This window comes from Phyllostomus discolor, chromosome 9 (assembly GCF_004126475.2).
Source record: "Phyllostomus discolor isolate MPI-MPIP mPhyDis1 chromosome 9, mPhyDis1.pri.v3, whole genome shotgun sequence".
In the NCBI taxonomy this organism is placed as follows: Eukaryota; Metazoa; Chordata; class Mammalia; order Chiroptera; family Phyllostomidae; genus Phyllostomus; species Phyllostomus discolor.
In genome coordinates, this window is record NC_040911.2 from 92,022,333 (window position 1) to 92,041,008 (window position 18,676).

The window sequence follows — 18,676 nt, forward strand, 5'->3', positions numbered from 1 at the left end:
TATGTTATCAGTAAGTCTTCTGGTCAACAGTAGGCTATTAAGTTTAGGGGGAGTCGAAAGCGTTACCTGGATTTTCAACTGTGTAGGGGGTAAGCACCCCTAACCCCTGTGTTGCTCAAGTGTCAACTGTACACATAGGGTTTGGTGCTACTCAAGGTTCCAGGTATCCACTGGGGGTCTTGAAACGTACCCCCATGGACAGGGGGGACTGCCACAGTAACCTGCTACAGGGGAATTCAGGCATTCCCATGAAATTCACTGCAGCTCTTCAGCTAAATTAAACTAACGCTCTGTACAAGGGATGAAAGTATAAAGAGAACCACTAAATATTATTAACAATAAACTATTTGAAACCTTGCTATACCAGGGAAAAAGGGAGGAGAGAGAACAGTCTGTTCAATTGATTTAGATACTGTCACTGTTCTAGATGCTGTCACTGTCATGTACCAAAGATACTTTTGCAGATAGAATCCTTGAATCCAAAACCTGTCCAAAAGAGTACAGAACATGAGTGGTCCACACGGGACTCCACCTGGTCATAACCACACAGTCTTTCTATGGCAGCTGAAAAACACAAGCATCTTTCCCTCAGGGTTTACCACAGGGGGACAGAACCATAAACTCTGCTAGGGGGCAAAGCTCTACTTTCAAGAGGACCCAAAAGCTCCTGTGAAGCTTCTATGAATCAGAGAACTCCAGGACACAGTAGCCCAAGGGCCTGTTTTTTCTGATAGGTTTCTTGTAATAGAACAGCAACAGTCACAAATGAGATCTGGTTTCTAAAGAGATACAATTCTGCTTCAGATTTTCTTTGGTATTTAAATAGTTGTAAGAAAAGTAAATCACTAAATACAAAAAAAAAAAAACAACAAAAAAAAACCTAACTAACTGCCGAAGGATTTTCCAGGAATGCAGCAGTGTTAGTCTCGGTTTCCACATTTCACTTCCAACTGGTCTTTCAACTTCTTGTGCGGTTCCCACATACTGAAGAGTTCAGGGTACTTCCAGCTATATTAATAATAAATTATGAAAATAAACATACAGAATATTAAAAAGTTGTGGTAAAAGTGATTATATTGACAGAGTTCTCAGTGCTACAACAAAAAAAGAGGCAAATGTAAAAAGCAAAGAAATCACTGCAGTATGAAAGATGCGACTCCAGGTAGACTGTGAGTCTACCACAATGAGACACAGCTAACTTCACACGTGTTCTGGATCTACTCTGCCCGCGGCCAGACTACAGCAAGAACTGTGTCACAGCCTGGTTACTATAAGGGAGATTCCAAAGTTAGCAAAACGGGAAAAAAAATTATGCAGGATAGCTTTTAATAGTCCATTAATCAAGAAAAATGTTTAAATAATTCATCATAATTCATCTTGAAAACTGCCCTGGTACAGAAGTAAGTGCAAAACTAATAATTTCATCACTATGAATTTTCCCAGGCCTGCAGTGACAGCCATGCATGGCTTATACGAAACCACCTGTTCTGGTTGGCATAAGCCATGTTACTTGACAATTCATGCCTAATCATTTTATCATACATGGATCTCAAACTTTCTTTTTATTGTCAGAGAGCCACAAAGTTCACAAAAACTACCTCCCTGAGGTTGCCAACCTGATCTTCCCATTTGGCTTACCAACAAACTCAACGTGCCATTACATGAGTATACATCCTCAGTAAGAAAGACAACTCACAATCAGCCTTGGGACCACAGACGAGTGGTTGCTGTCCAGACTTTTCTAAGGGCCACAAGTGTATCTCCACAAGGTATGTCAAAATTTGGGGCCTACTAGGATGCTATTCCTCTATGCTATTTGAGAAACGATGAAATCTCAAGCAGTAGTGCAGACGTTCTGAAAACTGTAAAAAAAATTTAAACGTGTATTTTCCACTGATCATGGATTTGTTTACACCAGAAATGGGCAGTTTCGAGGCGGAGGAATAATGCATACAGCCTGAAAGATACCTGGAGATGCCAAGGATTCTCTAAAAACCTTGGCCAGATTACTAATGGTCCATAAACCCTAATTCGGAGCACACGGGCCTATGAATTCACAATTGAATCGTACTGCCTTATTAGATTCCACACTGTCAAAACCACAGTCCCATCAGTCATAACTGGAACTAGGAATACTTTAGGTACACAAATGTTAAGTGCCTACTTATGTATTTTTAATTGGATCAAATAAAACTGAAGCTGCAAACAAACTCAAATTTCAATTATCTCACTAGTGAGGGGATTTCCTAATAGCGTCTTTTTAAAAACCAAGTCGCTGCCAACCCTCTGAACATTTGATAGGCATGTCCCTGGAAATTTGGAAGCAAAAGACTCGTTACTTCTCAACAGAAAAGGAAATAAAGAGCCTGAAGGGAACAGATTCCTTTTTTTTTTTTAAAGCTCAAACATGCAATCTAATAATGCATATAACTTAGCTGTAGGGTTGCTGGGCACCTCCAGGGTCCCAATTTTTGGGGCCAGTGCGCCTGAGTGCGTAAGAAGGGGGCGGAGGGGTGCGCGCTCCGAGGACGCGCCGGGGCTCCCGCCCCCTCCCGGAGCAGCAGCCTGGCACCAGCCCACCCTCCTCCACCCCTGCAAACCGACGCAGGACGCCAATAGAGCAACTTCTGCGCGGGGGCGGCGGCGGAATAGCGGTCACCCCCGCCAAGGCGCGGCGCGGCCGGGCTGGGGGTTCCCTCCTCGACCCGTCCCGTGGGGTCCTCCGCACGCCCCGCCCCCGCCCGTCAGGCCTAGGGGTCGGGGGCTGCCCGGACCCCCGCCCCTCCGCGCGGTCCGCAGCGGCGCACTCCCAAGGACGGCTGCCCAGCCGGAGCGCGGCCTGAGCGCGAGCGAGGCGCGGCGGCGGCGGCGCCCGGCCCCCTCTTCTCAGGCCTCAGGCCGCAGCCTGCCCTCCGCCAGGCCGCCCGCCGCCAGCCCCGCTCGGACCCCGGCCCGGTCGGGCCTCGGTGCCACCACAGCCCCTCATCCCGACTCCATTCATAGGGGCACCCGAGCCCGGCCGGCGGGGCGGGGCCGAGGACCCGCGGACAAGGCTGGCCCCCCAAGGCCGGGGAAGAAAATAAAAAGTTAAGAGAAGAACTTACCTAAAATGGCTCCTGCAGCAGCCAAAATACAAACAGCTATTATTTGGTGAAGTTTAGCTCAGACACCCTGCAAGGACACCCTAACCCGGCTCGGGCCCGCCTTCCTTGCCAAATCATTGGGCTTCGCCAGCCCAAAACATAGAGTCATTGGTCAGTTTGGCTGCCGCTCAGGTAGAAGCCCATTTCAAGCTTGCTTGCAGGGGCGAGTGATGGGCTCGCTCCATTGTGCTCATATTTGCATGGATGTGAGCGCGGCGTCGATTGGCCGGGGCTGGGGACGCCCCGCCCCTTGCCTCGCGCCCCCCGCCTAGGAGACGCTGCTGCGCGCGGCCCCGCCCCCCGGGACTGAGCGGCGGGGCCACGGGGGAGGGGCGGGGCCGGGGTCCAGGGGGCCTAGGGGGCGGGGCGGGGCCTTGCACGCTACAGACCGCAGGCAGGGGGCGGGAACCTGGAGAGCGCGCGAGGTGGGCCGGGGTACACCCAGCAGGTGGAGGTCGCGCAGGTAGTGGGCTAGCCATCTGGGAGACCCGAGGCTAGTGTCTCCGGGGATCGGAAAGGATGTGGCTGGGGTTCCGAGAAAGATTCCGCTGGGACCGAGGTCCCGCAGACAGAATCGAGAAGAGGCGAGGATCCCTCAAAACAAGAAAAGGTGTCCAGAATCCAAACGAGGAGACAACGAGTCCTATGCTCTGTCTCCTGCCGCATGTTCTGCCGCTCCGCCTGGGTCCCTGGCACTCCTGGCATTCGACCGTCTTCTTTCTAAGGCCCTCGCACACCCCTGGAGTTTAACAGTCCCGGGGATCCTGTAGCACCTTGGATATACCTCCGTAAAACCAGGTGTCGATCTATGATGTGTATATTTTCAGGCCTCTTTCCCGCACCATCCTTGTAGCATCCTCAAGGACAGGGCCCAGCATATGGCAAAGTTTCAGCTAATTGTTTAACATTTTTTAATTCCTTAGTTAGCAGCTAATTTTTGAGTGTCCACTAAATGCCAGGCATTAATCTAAGACAGGGAATACAACAGTTAATAGAACAAAGACAACAAGGAGTAGGCGAGCTAATGGGAAAGACAATAAATAAATACAAGGGGCAGGCAGTGAAAAATGTTATAAAGAAAATAGAAGGAGGCAGGGAGGGAAGGGGAGTTTGCCCTGTGTTGCTGAATACTGGGAATCCCATGAATGCTCCTCTGCTAAGACCTAACCCCTCACCCCCTGCCTGTCCTTACCGTGGGTGTTTCCTTAGCACCCACTCAAAAATGGTTGGAGTAGAGGCTCAATTTATCTTAATTAAAGTAGCAATGATCTGAGTCCTAATGATTTCAAGAGCAGTTTGTCAAATACATTTAGGATGAACGTGATTTGCCTTTGTCGGGGGGTAGCTGTAAATGCTTTAGCAGAGCCTTACTGCACCCCCAGAGAGAGGATATTTTTAGTGTCTTTGAAACCTCAGCGTTCCTGTGGTTTTCAGCCTGTTCTCCTAACTCCCTTCTAAGGACCACTTCTCTTCTTGGCAGAGGCCAGAGATTTCACCAGTTTGAAATCACAGAGATAGCAGCCTTCTGCCACCTGCCTACCCCATCTTTGCACGTGTCTGTCTCTCACTGGACTCAAGGCTGGCCAAGAAGGCTTATGATCCTTCCTTCCTCTTCTTTCTTCCGTAAATATTTACTAAGCACCAGCTGTGTTCTAGGTATTGTTCTAGACACAAGGAATACAGCATGAAATAGGGCAGACAATATTCCAATCCTGGGGGAACTCATAAGCGAGTTGAGGACAAGATGGAGATTTACACAGGGATCCTGTGGACTTCCAGCCCTGCCAAGCTGTTGGTGAGTTGGTGAGTTGGTGAGTTGGTGAGTGAGTGTGCAGAGAGCTGCTTGCCCCTCCCTGCCTCTCAGGGACAACATACTTGCCCTCCTGAACCAGCTGCTGCAGGGGCTAAAGCAGGACCAGGCAGCTGGTAGCCACAGCCTCTCCGGTTTGACATCAGGATCAAGGGATCTAAAATTCTCAAGAGTGGTCATGTGGCTCAGGTCTGTGCACTTTCGTTTCTGGAAAGGGGCTAGGTGCAGAGTTATATCAGAGATAGTGTCCTATACTGGGAGTCCTACATGGCCCTCCCTTTGCACAATCATCTCTTGCCCACAAAAGATGAAATAAATTGGCTGGAGAGGAATGGGATACAGACATAGGGAGCACGATGTGTATGCCAAGGCATAGAGGCCAGAAACAGCATTAGGATGTGTGGCAGCTGGAGGGAGGGAGAAGGGAGACTTGTCAGTAATTAGACTTAAAATACTTCCATGGCTCCCAGGGACCTGTGGGTAGGTACTGGAGGGGAAACAGAGATAGCCAAGTGGCTTCTAGCTGTACCCATTCATGGAGATATCTTAGCCCGGGTTCACCAGAATTGTGAGAATCAGAGCCTGATTCTCTCAGGCAGGACTGAGAGGCAAAAGCACTAGGGCAGGGTGGTTACTCATCTGGCCTCCACCAAGTGTGGCTGCTTGCTTCCGCTCAAGGAATTATCCTCTGAGATGCCACATAAAGTGAGTCTCAGTATACAACCTGTGAGGGGGGAAGGGAAGGAAATTTATCCAGCCGCTCATCTCACACTGGCTAAAGATTTACTCCAGTCGTTCACGCATAGGTGCCAAGTGGGGTTCTGTGGTGTCCCAAAACTCAGGGCCATGAGGTAAAGCATTACTGGAGTGCTGCTTGTGTCAGAGCCCAAGCAGAGCTGGATGCCACAGTGACTCATGGAACAAGAGATGGTTGACAGTAAAGGCTCTGGCGGTCGGACCGGTGACACCAGGGATGTACAACTTTCTGTACCATATAGTATGTCCATGCTGACAAAAGACCCCAGGAGAGCAAATCCTTAGAGCTCTTAAGTGGGAGCCACAGAAGGGCTTCCAGCAGTTCTAGAACATTCTGATGGTAACTCCATTAAACACGTTACCTCCTGCCTGACCACATTGCCTTCTTGCCCACCCCCCGCCCCGTTCGCTTGTCTGTTTCTTCCATTAGACAGTGAGCTTCTTTCTTGTCCTTATTTATTTATCTGTGGCAGAGAAAAGGCTATTTTCATCATCAGCCCATTTCATTTTCCCCCTAGCAAAACTACGTTTCTCAGTAATCAGGTATGCCCATGTGACCGAGCTCTGAGTAATGAAATTTGGACAGAAGCGATAGGCATATCCCATTTCCGGCCATCCCCTAAGGCCTCCTGTGTGATCCTCAAACTTTCCTCCATTCTTTATCTGCTGGTCAGATGCAAAGATACCCAGTAGAGTATTTAGAGGCCCCAGAAAATGGCAGTGGAGCGAGCCTAGGTCCCTGGCAGACTGCACGGAGCAGGACCCCTGTGCTTCCCCGCAGTGGACTTTGCTGTGAGGGATAAAGTGTCAGCGCCGAGTCACTGAAATATGAAGGTTGTTTGCCACAGCTCTCAGCACACTGACTAATACAGTTCTTGTCTAACTTCATTTATTTCCGTGTCCCTCAGGGGCAGGAGGGATCACGTTTGTGTGGCTTTGTAACGCAAGTATTGGTGTGACGCCCAACACATAGTAGGCATTGTTCAAGGTATAAATGGCTGTAAATGAGCTGATAACTTGGGGCTGGTCTTAAAGGATCAGAGGGAGGATGTCAGGCAGGGGGGCAGGCAGAAAGTGGTGTATTCGGAGGGGCATGGAATGTGAAGAGCAGAGACAGTAGAGAGGACATACATAGTTCTCAGTAGTGCACACGACTGATGATGTGAGAGGGAGATGGCTGTGGTGAGGCTAGAGAAAAGACAAGGGCGAGATCACAAAAGGCCTTCCTCACTACAGGAAGGAGTTTGAACTGTATCCTACAGGACTCATTCAAGGATTTCACAGGGGCATGTGATGTCAGCTCTGTGTTTAAGAGAAATCTTTTTAGCAACCTAGAGGAAGGATGGATTAAAAAGGAGGAAGCAAAAATATGGGTTTTTAGCCCTGGCTGGTGTAGCTCAGTGGATTCGAGCACAGGCTGCGAACCAGGCATCGCAGGTTTGATTCCCAGTCAGGGCACATGCCTAGGTTGCAGGCCATGGTCCCCAGCAACCGCACATTGATGTTTCTCTCTCTCTCTCTCTCCCTTCCCTCTCTAAAAATAAATAAATAAAATCTTTTAAAAATATATAGATTTTTAAAAGCAACATTTCCCTTTGCACCAAATCATCCCATGAGATGCTCCATTCAAAAGAGGTCTGGGGGTCAAGTTGGTTAGGTAAGTTGTACATACTCTAGCCCCTTCCTATTGCTCAGTAGCATATTAAAAACTGAGAATTAATGAGATCTGTTAAAATGTAACATAATAGTTCTCAACAAAATCTATTAAATGTTAACCTGAGAGTTCTCAAAATTATTTGACCACAGAATCCCCTTTTCATTTAATACCTATTAAAACTGGTAGTTGAATTAGATTTGCCTACATAGAACAGAAAAAAAGAAAAGGACATGAGAAGATCAAAGTGCATTTTTGTCTTGCATGAAAGGAAACTGGGAAGCAGGTAGTTCAAGAGTGGTATGGCAGCTCTGTGGTACTGTGAATCCAGGCTTCAGTATTTTTGCTCTGCCATCCTTACCTTTCCTTTCTATGGTCCAGGATGGCTGCTGAAGCACCAGTCCATATGCCCTTGGAAGGAAAAATGGAAAGGCAAAATGGAAAAAGTGGAGCTGAGTCATGCCCCTTAAGCCGCCTTCGTGGAAATGGTACACAGCGCTTCTACTTATGTCTCATTGGCCAAAACTCAGTCACGTGGCCACACCAAGCTGCAATGGAGGCTGGGAAATATGCTATTTTTATTTTGATAGGCTACGTGCCAAGTTAAAAATTGAGGTTCTGTCAGTAAAGAGTTGAGAGATTCAACTAGCAGCCTGGCACAATTTCCCACAGAAATAATATTCCATAGGACATAAGTTGGGATAAAATACCTAAGTAAGGAGATTGATTTTTAAAAACATTTTACAGCTTTATTGAGGTATAAGTCATATGCCATACAATTCACCTATTGCAAATGTATAGTTTGATGATTTTTTGTGAATTTCTACAGTTTTGCAACCATCAGTCAGCTTTAGAACATTTCCATCACCCCAAAAAGTTTTCTTCACATTGGTAATCAACCCTCATTTCATTCCAGGCTCAGGCAACCACTGATCTGCTTTTTTCTCTGTGATCTTGCCTTTTCCAGAAATTTCATATATACAGTATAGTGTAACATGTAGTCACTTGTGTCTGGATTATTTCATTTCACATAACATCTTTGTGGTTCATCCATGTAGTGGAATGTATTGCCAGTTCATTCTCTTTTTTATTGCGAAACGGTCTTCCCTTGTATGGATATGCCACTTCTGTTTATCCACTCAACAACTTCTGGACCGTTGGACTGTTTCCACGTTGGGGCTGTTACGAACATTGCTGCTACAGACATTCACGTACACATCTCTGTGGGGACATACGTTTTCATTTCTCTTGGGCAAGTGCCTGAAGAGATTGATGCTTCAAATCGAACACATTCATTGAAAGGATTTTTATTGAATCTCTACGACTGACAAGGGTACTAGGAATACAACAGTGAATAAAATTCAGCACAAACTCAGCCTGAACCTAGCAGTCTTTGGAGGAGACAGGCATTAGTTAAATAATCATTCAAACCACCATAGCAAACATCACAGCAGTTAAGTGTTGTAAAGGAGGGGCGCAGGGTGCTGTGCGAGCCCGTGCTGGAAGAATCTGCCTTGGCCATGGAGGCCCGGAAAGCTGCCCACGAGCTGAGATCTGAAGTGCGATATGAGTTCATATCACCCCAGTGAATTTTGTCCTTCCGAGTAATGTCTTATGAAGCCATACACTTATTTCCCATAATGCTGCCCTCACAAACAGTTCTCAAATGGTTTATTGGTGTGCTGATCCCAGGCGTATTTGTCCTCAATCTTTTTTGTTTTAACCTCTCAGACTGTTTTGTTTTCTGATTAGACCATGACTCATATAACAAGCCACATAAGAAAATCAACTGCATCTCTTTCGAATCACATCTCACTTACTGCCAAAAATGGAATTCGTCTGCTCAATCATGGACCTTATTCCCCAGAGCTGGTGGAGAGGGGCGCATGGCAGTTTGCAAAAATAAACTTATAGATATAAAAGAAGGAGAGTGAACAATATCAGCTCTATTCTTCCTTACAGCTCAAAAATCACGTGTCTATGATTTGCCTCTGAGAAGATTCCAAACAGTGACCCATGGTGTATGGACATAACTCTCAAAGAATAAATAAACAAGTCTGTGTAGCCAGTGGCCTGCCAAAAGCACCCTTCCCCAGGAAAAAAAAAAAAAAACTGGATAAGAACAGTCAAACCCACAGTCTCTGGAACCTGAGCAATCTGGTTCAAATCCCAGCTCTACCACTAGAGACCTTAGGAAAGTCACTTAACTCACAGTTTCTTGATTCCCATAACAGTGTCATTGTACGGATTAAACGATTCACACAAACTACTTAGCACGTGGTAACTACTCAACAAATGGTTCACTATTCCAGTATTGTTACATCCTTTCCTCTGGCTCCCTTTCCAAACCATGTTCTGTTGTTGACTTGTTCTTTTTGGGCAACATATGAATTCCATTAACTAGACCAAAGTCAATCTCTGTTCTTCTTGTCTTTGGTCTGAAGACCTGTCTTTTAGAGTGCCTTCTGCTGATACACAGTCTCCAGTCCTTAGGTATTAATCTGATTGATTTAACTCTTAAAGTGCTGCAGAGCTCTCTCACCCTTGTATACAACACTACAATTTTGATTTTTACAAATCTGAGATGCTGTCAGTAACTATGATTTATGAAAAATCACACCTCAAATGTTCTTGGACAGGATTTTTTTTTTTAAATCACTGGTTATCTTGCCCTGAAACAGCTCCATAAATCCTTCGTTCTCACTCAGCAGTGTACTTTCCTGCGGCAACAGTTAGGCAATTTTATCCATAAACACTTGCATAAGCTGAGGCTTTTTACCAAGCCTCAAAATGCTATGGAATGCTTTCCCTTATGTGCAATTCTACCATCAGCGTTACTGCACAAGTTAGAGGGGCTACCACCTGCAAACTGCCAATAAAAGAAGCAATGCTGTTTTACATTCTAGGAAGAAAGCATTACGTTTTAAAAAATTAATTAACTAATTTCCATGTTTTCCCTGAGGTAAAGCATGGTAGCTGTCCTCCCAGATAGGGCTCCGTGATCTCCAGGGGCTGGGATTCAAGCCTGTACATTGTCCCTCTGGTACTGAAGAGGGCCAGCTAGGGATGGCGTGCAGTGTAAAACCTATTTGCCATTTCTCTCTCTTTTTTTTAACCCTCACCCGAGGAAGTTACAAGGGTTTGAGGAGGCCTGTGCCAGAAACTGGGGGTAGGGACCAAACATATTTCTTCTTATGTCACAGAGAGATAAACAAATAAATGGACTCATGAATAAATAAATTAATGGATGGGCACATGGGTAAGTGAATAGACAAATAGGTGGGTGGAGGAGGGTGGACAGATAAGTCGATATATAAACACATGGAGAGATAGAATGTGGACAGATATAGGTGGATAGATAAATGATCGTCTGGTGCATGGGTAGACCATACATGGATTGATATCTTTTGCTTAATGACAGAAGCACTATTTTTGATCAGAAATGTGGACTGTTGGCCAATAGGGAAGTTCCCCCATTAGAAAGGGAGCCTTCCAAACGGACTATAAAGTGAGCACAAAGCTTGATGGTGTCTCCATCTGGAATGTAATGCTCTTCTTTCAAGTAATTACCTTCAACTCATTCCCTGCATCACAGCACAAGCACTGCTTTCTCAGGGAAGCCTTACTTAAAATATGCTTATGCTATTGTGTACCTTCCCGTTGGAGCACTTGTTAAACTTTAACTTTACATTCATTTGTATGACCATGTAATGAGTATATGTCTATTCCACTGGATGGTAGCTCCACAAGGGCAGGGATCCAAGGTTTTTGCATCCCATTTTATCCCCATCCCTTAAGTCAGGTTTGGCACAAAGAAAGTGTGGGGGTTTTTAAGTGCCTTTTTGCATGGATTGGAACCTTCCTGTGGCATTCCCATTCAAGTCATCAGGAAAGCTTTTGATGGGTCACTGGGGCATTACTGATACCCTGGCGACTAAGTCTGGCTTTACTGATGGCAGACTTGGACTAGGACAGTGCTCCCCTTAAAGGGAAGAGCCATCCACTGAGTTTGAGTCTCCCACCACCCCAGAGAGGACCAGAGCCCTGGTCTCTGGGCCAGGTCAACTACCTCTTTGCCTTAACTCAGATCCTCCACACTCAGTGGTCTCGGAACCAGCAGCCTCTCTGACTCAGCGAGGCCCACTAGCCATCTCCCACCCGACCTGCATCAGTGCCAGCCCCAGCCACCTGCCTCTGCCCTGCTCCAGGCTGGCAGATCCAGAGACCACACCTCTGATGAACTGCTAGAGCAACCTCTTCTGTCAGTCTGATCATCCTTCTTTCCTCTCATCCCCAGGTAGTTTCACTGTAACCTTTGTGGCTATCTGCTAGGCTTCAGTTTGAGTTTTGTGATTGCTCCCTCCTTTCGGCGCCTGAGAGAGCTGCACCCGAAGTCCCAGCTCTGCGCCAACTAGCTGTGTGTCTTTGTCAGGTTACCTAACCTTTCTGAGCCTGTTTTCTGGTCTGTGAAGTGGATGCAATAAGTGGAAATCCCAGGGTGGTTGTGGCGATTAAGCATGATGATATAAATGAAGCATCTAGCTCTTTGATGATGACTGGTAACAGCAAGTGATGATCAATTATTAATTGCCCTTCTTTCTTTCCACGTTTCTCTCCTTTGTTTCTTCCTGAGGCACAATGCAATCTCCCCTTCTATTTGCTGCTCTTCTGTCTACAGAACACTTCCTAGCCCTCATAAAAATAGCACTACCTAAAACTAAATTGCACAGTATTTTTGCATCCTCCAAATAACTCCGTTCAGTTATAAACTGGTCGCTTTCTAGTTATTTGAGCATTACTAAACCATCTGAAACTGGTAAATAAAGTTCTACATTCACATTCAGAAAACAAAGAGCTAAATCAACGCTTTGGAAACCGGTAAGGGAAAGACATTTTGCTTGAGGCCTGAGACCTTATGTGGAATGTGTCAGCCTATTGCTGCTGCCTCGGGCTATAAGACAATGCACAAGAAACCCTTTATATTTTAAATTGGACACAGCAGTCATGAAGCTAATGGAAGAATGGAGGCCTACATTTCCTGGGAAGAGAGATTTGGCAGGAGGTCCCTGTGAGTTACCCACAGGGTACTCATGTGCATAATTTCACGCTGAAGAGCGGAAAGTTCAGAAAGAAATGCAGAAATTAGTGGGAAAGGGGTTTTCATCTTATTTTTGGAACAGTGGAATAGTGAGATAACAGTGGAGATCTGCCAGCTGTAGAGAGATGTCAAGATGGGGTCACGATCAGCTCTTACACGAGCGCAGAGGAAAGCCAGTGGCCCAGGGTTCAAATACCGGCAGCACCACATTCTGATGTCGTAACTTTGGTCAAGTTACTCCATCTCTCTGGGCTTCCTTTTCTGAGTCTGTAAATTAGAAACTAAGATTGGTTGTATTGCATAGATTGTCTATTCAGTAATCCATTAAAAGTTCTAAGAACAGTTTCAGGCTCCCAAAAATGCTTCATTAGGAGATAGGTATAGCCTATTAATTATTATTAGTTATGGGCATAGTCACCTCCACTACTCGTTATTGAGAAGGATACATGCCCAGCCGTGGAAATGTTGGGGTTTATCTCTAAGAAAATGGGATAACACTGACATTTCTCAAAAAGGTCTGGGTGAATTAACACAGCCCAGAGTCCGACTCTCAAACTTAACAGCTTCGAAAACCTGATTTTGTGAGTACTGAGAACAGATTCACCTCTAGGGCGGATTCACATTAACCAAACTCATTAGACGAATGTATAAGTCAGATCACAGTCAATTAATTTTCAGTAAGAAATAGGGCTTTTGAAAGGATTAGAACACTCAGGTCTGTGTGATCAGTGTATTTTCTCCCTGGGCTCCCACATGTGTGGGAAGCCGAGTGTTCATAGGAAGACACATAACAAGAAACTTAAAACAGTGAGGCTCAGAAGATCGAAATGTAAAGTGGTTTCAGCCCATGCTGCCCCAAGCCAGAAATTTGACATTAAGGGTAGCCTTTCCCATGCTGTATGTTAGGAAACTTCATTCCTCTTTGCCAAGCTGTAAAGAAAAACACTCTTTGGCGATTTTGACCACTTAAATGGCAAGTCTGGGTTCCCCACCAAACTCGAACAGGGGTCTCCTCCAGGGCAGAGAGCATGCGCAGTCACCTCTGCATCTCCAGGGCCCAGCACAGAGACCTACTCTAGATCTCACTTGGATTCATTTCCTTGAGTAATTTGCTTCCTTCTTCAACTTTCTATAAAGATCAGTTCCCATGTCAATCTTGCCATGAGGGTCTACTATAACTCTTGCTTTGCATCACCTGCCAGCTGGATCCCCACCGCTGATTCTGGCTGCTTGGTGGGAGAGTCTCAGAGCCTGGATTTTACTGAGAACCCTGCAACCTCTTAAACCCTACCTGAGTGGGCAGAGTTTCCACAACCCAGCCATATTCCCAGGGTAAGTTCAGGACCAGGTCCTAAGCCTCTGGCTACCACCATGTCCTATAAACATAAGGCCAGGCCTCCTCATGACCATCATACTCAAACTCTAGATCCAACCTGACACCCTACCATTCTGCCCCGCTCCTACGCCATTCTACATTCTACACCATTCTATGTCCTCCCCATTCTACACCACTTCAAGCATGTCAGAAGGCAAATCAGCTAAGCCACTCTTGGGCCGAGATCCCTGTGGCATCATCATCGTCATGAGCAAAATCAACAGAACAAGAGGAAATTAGCTCATTCCACAGAGAGGTACTTGGAGCAGCCAGACAGCCTAACGTCCCAGGCAGGCCAGGCAAAGGACCACCTACATCACAACTGTGTCCTCTTAGCTGTTACTGCTCTTCGGGCAGAAGTGTTCTCAGAGCCAATCTCACAAACCCATTCATACACAAGAAGTCTCTTGCATAGGGGAAGGACTAGGAGACCCCACCGGGCTATCTCCAGGACCCTCATTTTTGCCCACCTCCTTAAGATGAGCTGCTGGACCAGATAATAAGCGGATGTGTGTTCTGTGCTCTAGGGTAAGGATGTTTGAGGGCCATTGCCGAGTTGGTCTTTAAATACCCACTGACCCCCACTGTAGACCAGCCCCAAAGATGACTAAGTCATCATTCTCACCTCACAGGGTTCCTGGTCCAGCAGATGAGGATGTTAAAGCATTCCAGATTGGGCTCTGTAGAGACAAAGCAGTTGAAACAAAGCTCCCTTGTGTGGACTGTGGTTGAAAGGAGACAGCATTAGTCAGAGGGTTAGGACAGCAGACTTCACTTTAAGAATTACCGGTTGAGAAGTTCAAGAGGCTGGGATACAGAGGTAGTGAAGGGAGATGAAGCTGGAAAGATAGGTTACAAGAGAGGACTTCATTTTGAAGACCAGATCCCTGTGGCAGAACAGCAGAACGTTCACTGAGTTCAGGAGCACAGGAGAAGGAACACACTTAGGACGCTAGGTTTGTCCAAGGAGAGTCTGAAATGCTGGATTAGAGTGGAATCCATGAGCTCTGTGTGCTTGCCACATCTTTAGCCTCTCTGAGCAAAGTGGCTATAGATCCTACACCTTGTGCAGGACTCTCTATGTGAGTCATGATCAATAGATCTAATGACACCATCTTTGGGAAAGTTGGGATCCAAGAGAATGACTTCAACAGCAGAGCAGCTTCAAGTTTTGAGAACCACAGAGAAAAAGCAGCTAGCAGAAGAAGTGGGGCAGCAAAGTCGCCAGGCCGGAGAGACCACGAGGCAGACAGAAGGAGCCTAGCAAGGAGCTATGATCCCATGAGAGTAACTGGTTGAGAGGGGGAAGAAAAACCAGTACACCCACCAGAAGGAGAAGCCATGAGCTAGAAGAAGAGAGAGAAAGGAGGCATGAAATCATGAGCATGGTGATGTGACAAAGGCAGAGAGCAATGGTGCCCATTTCTCAGGGAACCATGGGATGCCTGGAAAAACAGCAAACATTTTCTGTCCATCCACAGGTGCTGGGCTCCAGGGAGGTGCAGCTCCTCTCTCCCCGATTCTTCCTTTAAGCAGGGGGCATGCCAACAATGGACCCAGGGCCAGGAGACTAAAGGGGCCACATGGCTAAGGGTTAATCTCCCTCTTTTACTTTGAGCTTGATTTTGAAATTCTCCCTTCCTTCCTCTCATGTGGCTAAGAAGGCAAATGGCCTGGGTCTGTTCCCATTTAGGATCTGTGTTTCCAGCCCATCAGGGAAAGACTGGGGTGGGCAGGTAAGTCGAGATCTGCTGCAGAACTCAAAATCTGCATCCTGCTCAGTTTATTTGTCCTTGGGTTCTCCACTTTGCACCATTGGAGTAGGGAGTGAGGATGGGGCCCATGATGGGAAGAGAAAAAAAAATTAAACTGTATGGGGTCTCTGGTGTCCAACAGCAGAGCCATAGCCAGTGACCCTACAGAGAAAGGGATTTCTTGGAAGAATCTTAAGTAGCTCACAGAACTGATAGGAAGGCTAGAAACCTGGCCTCAGGAAAGACAGCTAAGGTCCTACTACAGGGACAGTCTGGTTAGGTCATTTCTGCCGGTTCTGCTGCCGCTGGAAAAATACCTCTATTGTCCTGGGCTCTGGTTTCCTCCAAACAGATGCTGAGCAGCCAAAAATGGTAAATGTCCTCTGCTCAGGTCAGTCTGTTCTCCCTCCTGGCCAGGTGAAAGAATTCCTCACATTGTTCATCCAGCACAACAAAAGGCCACCACCTCAGAGAAAGAATCCCTGGCCTTGTTCTCTGTCAGAGACTTAGGGAGAAGGATTGGGTGGTGGCGGTTGTGGCAGGATGGTCTCAGGAAATCATGGGCATCCTCCAAATTCTGTTATCCCCCACGTGACTTACCTCATTACGGTTGGAGATTCTGGCCCAGACAGCACTGGCGGGTGAGTGGGAAATTGGGGGAGGGATATGCAAAGGCTTGTTGCAGGGTGTGCAATGCCTCAGTGCATTTAAATCACTGAACTTGACCCCTCATGGCTGGGAAGCTAAGCCAAGGGGATGGTGGGGTGAGGTGAGCTATAGAAGAAGGAATATTAGCTCTGGATTTTATGCTGCGGGCAGTGGGATGCCATTGATAGATTTTTCAGTTGGGAACAGACACGACAATATTTGTCCTTTAGGAAGGACAATTGGCTTCTGTAAGAATGTTAGCTCCATGAGGATGAGGACTTTGTTTTGCTTACCAGTACATGAGCAGCACCTAACACATGGTAGGAGCTGTAAACAATTATAAAATGAATGAATGAGTGAATGAATGAATGAATGACCCCTCTGTGGAAAATCATCAGGAAGTGAGTAGACAGTCTAAACGTTAAATAATAGGTGGCCTGTGATGGCTGTGGGGATGGAGAGAAGCAGCCAGGTTCATGGGATGTTTGGGTGACAGAATAAGTTAGATGCTCTGGGGTGTAGAGATGCTGGCAGGGGGAGCAAGGTGTCAAGGGCAATATCTTCGTTCCTTTCATAGACAAGTGAATGGCTGGGGGTACCATCACCTGAGAAAGGAGACACCAGGGGAGTAGGCCTGGGGTAGAGATGAACACATGCGTGTGTCGACACATTGTTTTAGGCATCTAAGGAACGTTCAGGTGGAGATTTCCACTGGGAAGCTCATTACAAGAAATGTAATGTGGAAACCCCCCCCCCCCCCCCCCCCCCCCCGATGGATTACAGGCGGAGATTTAGCTCTCCCTCTGGAGAGTGGTGCTAGTGTCTGAGCCAGCTCAGACACCGGAGCCCTGGATGCTGGGACTCCGGGAAGTCCCATGGCCTAGACTCTGGCCCCGTCTCTGTCATTAAACATGCATGTAATAAACATTAAGGGCCTACTTTGTGCCCTGTCCTGGGGTCTTCCCTTCTCTCTGCCATCCCCAGGCTCACCGTGTTGTCACAACTGCAGGAAGGTGGGCCAGCACTGCTCTTCGGGAGACTGAGTCTACACACTGCGCCGGAACCTCCGTCTCAGAGTTATGTAAGCTGCCACAGACTGCTGGAGCCTCGATTTCACCCAGCACAGGCTGATGAAATGGAGTGCTCAAATCACATAGTATTGGCATTGCTTTTGCAGTTAAAATGAAGAACTAAATTAAAGCAATGCACCCAACAAAATGTGCACGTCTACGTAGTCTAACGATTCCTTCTGTATGCAGGGGAAAAAATCCTGTGTTGTCATCGTGCTGTTTTCCAGTCATTGTGCCACTCCCGTTTCTGTGGGCTCTGCTGTGAGGCCAGCCTGCCTCGCAGCCATTGGGAGCAGGAAATGAGCGTGGAGAAGGCCGGGGAGGGTGGGGAGCAAAGGAGTGATTTGTGTTACTAAGTCACCAAATGGTGAACTGCCCTGTTCTCTGCTGCTCCAGGGCCTGAGGTATGGGGACTTTGGGATGCTGCTTCTGCCAGCGAGGCTGCTGTTGAGGGGTTACTGCATCCTTTTACCCTACAGGCTTATGAGTCAGAGAAAAGTCTTGTCAATATGAGCCGTGAAGAAAGGAACAGGTTTGTTGATTATGTCAAGAGCATAATCAAGATACAGAGCTTTTTCTAGTAGAAAAGACTTTCCTATTTCTTTATATGATCACTTGTGTTTCTGTATACATTTCAGAGTTGGGTTGTCCATTTATGCACAAAGCCAGGCTGATATTTTGATTGGGATTGCATTGAATCTGTAGACCAATTTGGAGAGAACTATCATCTTAATGATACCAAGTCTTCCTATTAAAAAAAAAAAGACTTTCTTATTTAGTGTGCTAAAAACTGCACTTAATAAGGAATTAAAAGGGCATACATTTTGCACATTGATATATACTTATTAAGTGCTATTTAAATGCTAAATTAATTTACTGCTAAAAATTAAACAATACTCTAATAAATGTAACTCAGATATGGAAGCATAGGCTGTCCGAGGTCTGTTTGCTCTCAGACCCGTTCCTGGTCCTTCCCCTGCTTTGCTGTGTGTCACAGTGGGGCTGGCCCCGCAAGCTCCTTTCCGAGGCTCGTCTGCCAGCTGGGCTGCAGCTGGTTGAGCATGGGAGGCACTGACATGAGACTGGAGAGCAGGGGAAAGGAGAACCCAGGGTGTTTCTTGCCCTCTCTGCCACAGGCAGCATTGTCAGCAGCAGCTGTCTTTTCTGCGACTCCAGCTCTCGTCAGACATGCCTGTCATGGTCCCAGCTTCCCCTAGTGACCCTAAACCCTGCACTCCGGGATGACCACCTCCTTCTTTTGTCCCTCCAGTTTAGGCGTGGTGGTGTCTTCCTGTTGTTGCTAATCTCTATGTTGCTGCTTCTCCTGTTTGGCTTATCAGTTCTTCCATCACTTACATAACCAATCCT

At 46.8% G+C, this 18,676-nt stretch overlaps 1 protein-coding gene across 1 annotated transcript in view; it reads right to left on the reverse strand.

Annotated features, from left to right (window-relative positions):
• Positions 1 to 3,196, reverse strand: part of CHD6 (chromodomain helicase DNA binding protein 6) — a 169,322-nt gene extending 166,126 nt beyond the window's left edge. Inside the window, exon 1 of the mRNA XM_028525117.2 lies at positions 3,105 to 3,196. The gene's annotated coding sequence lies outside the window, so the exon portion shown is untranslated. The remainder of the gene's footprint in view (positions 1 to 3,104) is intronic.
• Positions 3,197 to 18,676: the final 15,480 nt, after the last annotated feature.